Source organism: Nicotiana attenuata, chromosome 11, assembly GCF_001879085.1.
Source record: "Nicotiana attenuata strain UT chromosome 11, NIATTr2, whole genome shotgun sequence".
In the NCBI taxonomy this organism is placed as follows: domain Eukaryota; kingdom Viridiplantae; phylum Streptophyta; class Magnoliopsida; order Solanales; family Solanaceae; genus Nicotiana; species Nicotiana attenuata.
In genome coordinates, this window is record NC_031999.1 from 15,557,428 (window position 1) to 15,562,144 (window position 4,717).

The following is a 4,717-nucleotide window of genomic DNA, read 5'->3' on the forward strand; positions in this document are numbered from 1 at the left end:
GGGGGGGGGGGGGAGTCTATGCTCCTCCCCCGGCCTGAGATGTGGCTGCAGCAAGGGGAAGCAACCCTGCCTGAGTTAAAGTGGTGTACATGCTCATGAACTGTGCAAGGGTCTCCTGGAGAGCTGGAGTAGTAGTAGCAGTAGGCGTATCAGGCGCCTAGGCTCCGGCTGGAGCTGCTGGTGGCTCCTTTGTAGTAGCTCGCATAGGTGCTCTGGCTGCACCACGTGTGCGTCCTCGGCCTCTTCCCCGGCCCCGACCTTTAACGGCTCTAGCAGGGGGCGCGAGTGCTTGGTCATCTTCGGTAGCTCGTGTCCTCGCCATCTGTGAGAGAATAGAAGACAGAGGTTTAGAATTTTGATATCAAAAATCTCGACGACAAGGAAATCAAATGAAGTGGAATTTTTCCTAATAGTTACATAGCCCCTCGAAGATAAGTACAGACGTCTCCGTACCGATCCGCGAGACTCTAATAAATCGGCTTGTGATTCGTTACTCCTATGAACCTAGAGCTCTGATACCAACTTGTCACGACCCAAGTTCTCCCTCCATGAACTGTCGTGATGGCACCTAGTCTCTACGACTAGGTAAGCCTAACACTTAGCGAAAAAAAGAATAAAAATGTACGAAACTAGCAAATTACGAGTAATATAATAAAGAAGGTTATAATGCCGCTCGGCGTATACAATAACACTCTCTCAAACTAGACAAAAACACTCCCAAAACCCGGAATCTCATGAATCACAAACTGAAGAAAATTACATAAGGATTCTAACTCCAGAAATCTAATAACAAAGGAAAATACAGGGAAAAGTCTATAACAGTAGGAAGAGTAGAAAGGGACTTCTAGGTCTGCGGACGCGGCATATATACCTCGAAGTCTCTGAAATCGCCTCGCCTCACTGATAGTACGACTGAGCAGAGGAACCTGGATCTGCACACGAAAAACATGGGCAGGAAAGGGCATGAGTACACCACAGCGGTACCCAGTAAGTGCCAAGCCTAACCTCGGTCGGGTAGTGACGAGGAAAGTCAAGGCCCTACTGGTTATATAAATATATAATAAGGTAAAACAATATAGAATGTGGAAGTATAATTAAAGATGCTAAAAGTCAAATAAAGATGAAATCTCAAGAAGGAATAACTCAGTAAGCAGTGATAACAACAGGGGGATCTCCCAGGATAACGTCTCATAGTCCCAAACATAAATGTGCAGAGGATCTCCCGGGATGTCGTCCCGTAGTCCAAAAGTAAATAGCCAGTACAGGGAAATCTTCGGGGATACCGTCCCGTAGTCCCAAATATAAAGGTATAGGGGGGATCTCCTGGAATACCTATCCGTAGTCCCAAAGTGAACAAGCAAGGGGGATCTCCCGAGATACCTTCCCGTAGTCCCAAAGTAAACACACAACAGTCTCAAGAAGAAATCTACCGTTCTATTCAATAAAAATAGGAATTTCTACTCTAAACATGCTACACAGAATCCAAGTAAGCAGTTAAAGCAGATAAGGCAGTTAAGTCACATAATCATGCTTTCCTAAGCTAAACAGGGAACTTCAAGTACAAATATTGCTCAATTAAAAGAAAACACAGATATTTACTTAATGAAAATGGGGGTTTTCAACAATTAGCACGTGTATGCACTCGTCACCTCACGTATACGACATTCATATAACAACAGTACCAAAATCCTAAGGGGAGTTCCCCCACACAAGGTTAGGCAAGCCACTTACCTCGAACAAAGCTCAATCAATCTGAAATAACGCTCTTGCCACGAGTATCCAACTCCGAGTGGCCCAAATCTATCCAAATCAATTTCATAATGTAAATATAACTACAAACAACAAGTTTAGCTAAAGGAATAGAATATAAGGCAAGAAAATAGAAAAACGCCCAAAAATCCTCCCAGGGCCCACGCCTCGAAATCGGGTAAAAATTACAGATTATGAGCATCCATTCACTCACGAGTCAAACCATACCAAAATCAACCAAATCTGCTACCAAAATCTCGATCAAAATCCCAAAATTCGGCCTAAGAACTTTTCTCAATTTTTCATCAAAAAGGAGTTAGGAATCATTACCCACTGATTTTCTCTTCAAAATCCTCACAAAATCGCCTTACCCCGAGCTCAAAATCGAATTTGATGTTATGAGATTCAAACCCTCGAAATTTCATATTTCTGCCCAGCGATTTCCGCTTTTGCGGTCATGGGGCCGCATCTGCGGTCCCGCACCTGTGGGAAAAGCATCGCAGGTGCGAAATCCACTTATCCGGGCTGGGACCGCATCTGCGGTCGCTGGGCCGCATTTGCGGTCCCGCATCTGCGGTTTCCCAGCCGTATCTGCGGTCCCTAGAGCACAAGGCCAAACTCGCTTCTGCAATTACCAAGCCGCTTTTGCGGTGCCGCACCTGCGGTCCCACATACGCAGGTGCGGTTATAGCAGGTTCAACAATAACAGCAAATGCCTAAGTCCAAATCAACTCTCGTTAAGCATACAAAACTCATCAGAGGCCCCCGGGACCTCAACCAAACATGCCAACCAATCCTAAAACATCATACGAACTTAGTCCAACCCTCAAATCACATCAAACAACCCTAAAACCACGAATCACCCTCCAATCCAAGCCTAATGAACTTGAAATTGCAAGAATCCTACAACCGATACCGAGACCAACCAAACCATGTCCGATTGACTCCAAATTTTGCACACAAGTCACATTCAACACTACAGAACTATTCCAACTTTTGGAATCGGATTCCAACCACGATATCAAAATTTCACTATCGATCCGGAAACTTTAAAAATTCAACTTTCGGCATTTCAATCCTAAATAAGCTACGGACCTCCAAAACACAATCCGAACACGCCCCTAAGCCCGAAATCACCCAACGGAGCTAACGGAATCGACGAAATTCAATTCCGAGGCCGTCTTTGCACTGTTTCGACATGGTCCAAATTCTAAAACTTAAGCTCTCATTTAGGGACTAAGTGTCCCAAAACACTCCGAAACTCAAAACGAATCTTCCTGGCAAATCACAATAGTAGAAATAAACACAGGGAAAGCAGTTAATAGGGGATCGGGGCGTTAATTCTCAAAACGACCAGCCCGGTCGTTACAAACAATCTTCAAAAATTTTCGAAATCGGGGCACGTGGGCCTGGGGGTGAATTTTAGGAATCTTCCAATTTGGGTTGGGTAATTACTCTAATAGTTAAATCATGAACTTCTGAACATGTATTGATTAATTTATATAACATTTGAATAGTTTCGAGTCATTTGGCGCCGAGGTGAGGATTTAAAGAATATTTGTGGATCGGAAGTGAACTTGAGAACGAGGTAAGTCTCTTGCCTAACCTTGTTAGAGGGAACACATCCCCTTAGGTGTGTTTTGTTGTAAATTACTTGTGTGGGGAGATACGTATGCACTAGGTGATGAGAGTACGTGCGTAGCTATATTCCATGTGATGTCCGGGTAGTCTTAGGCATAAATCATGCTTTGTTGACATGGTTATTTGATTATGCATATTAATTGTCTTGAATAGAGTTGAGATTGAGGATTTTAAGCTTTATAGTTTCCAGTTTAGACTTCTTATTTTTGGAAACAATTGAAGAATTTTATAATAACTTTGAGAAATCTATATTCGCTCGCGTTGCAAGCATTTCCGCTAGTGAGGTAAATTCCACTACTCTCATGGGAGCGGGCCGTTCGCCTCGGCATGTTAATAGATTCATCTATGGTTCGTGCAGTTTGACGCTCGGCAGTGCACACAGTATAGGTATATGTAATTTTGATCGAGCCGTACGACCTCGACATAACTCATGCGTAAAAATACTTGGAGCCCAATTATACTTGATATCGTTCTATTGGCTTGAGAGGTTAAATGGTTAGATGATGGAAATGGATTTGGGATTTACTATCAGTGAAAGAATTATTTATTTATTGCTTGTTATTGAGTTTTTATTATCACTTATATAGCCCATGCTTATTTAGAATTTCGGTATTTTATTATTAGCCAATAGTAAGTGTCAAAGTCGACCCCTCGTCACTACTTCTTCGAGGTTAGACTAGATACTTACTGGGTACATGTTGTTTATGTACTCACGCTACACTTCTGCACTAACCGTACAGGATCTGAGGCAGGTGCATCTGGCTATCATCCCGGCGCGTACTCTTGATACTCCGAGACTTTGCGATGAGCTGCCTTTCGAGCCCGTTCTGCAGCACCCGACGTCTTTCTCTTGCATTTACTTTCTGTCTATTTTATTTCAGACAGTAGTGTAGTATATTTTTTGTATATTCTACTAGTAGCTCATATACTTGTGACATCGGGTCTTGAAAATTATGCTAGTAGGCACTTGATGATTTTTTATTATTTACTTCACCTAATTTGCTTTCAAAGTTGTTTATTTCTCATTTTATTAAATTTTTCACTTCTTATTTATTCAATTATTAAAAATCAACTATTTCTAAAAAAATTAAAAAAAAAGAAAAGAAACAATCACATGGTTAGTTCACTGTTGGCTTGCCTAGCGGTAATGTTGGGCGCCATCACGGCCTAGTGGAGAAATTGGGTCGTGACATATTCAAATATAAGTATTAATTTAAGGAAAAGAAAAAATTAATACTAATGTATATAAAAAATCTTTTTGGCTTTCAAATTAACAATCACAGAAGAAAGCTTGAAAGAAACTGTGACTACACATGTTCTATGTGTA

At 41.9% G+C, this 4,717-nt stretch overlaps 1 long non-coding RNA gene across 1 annotated transcript in view; it reads left to right on the plus strand.

Moving 5' to 3' along the window:
- Positions 1 to 4,388, plus strand: part of LOC109234168 — a 17,339-nt gene extending 12,951 nt beyond the window's left edge. The window contains exon 2 of the long non-coding RNA XR_002069156.1: positions 4,131 to 4,388. This is a non-coding gene — a long non-coding RNA (uncharacterized LOC109234168). The remainder of the gene's footprint in view (positions 1 to 4,130) is intronic.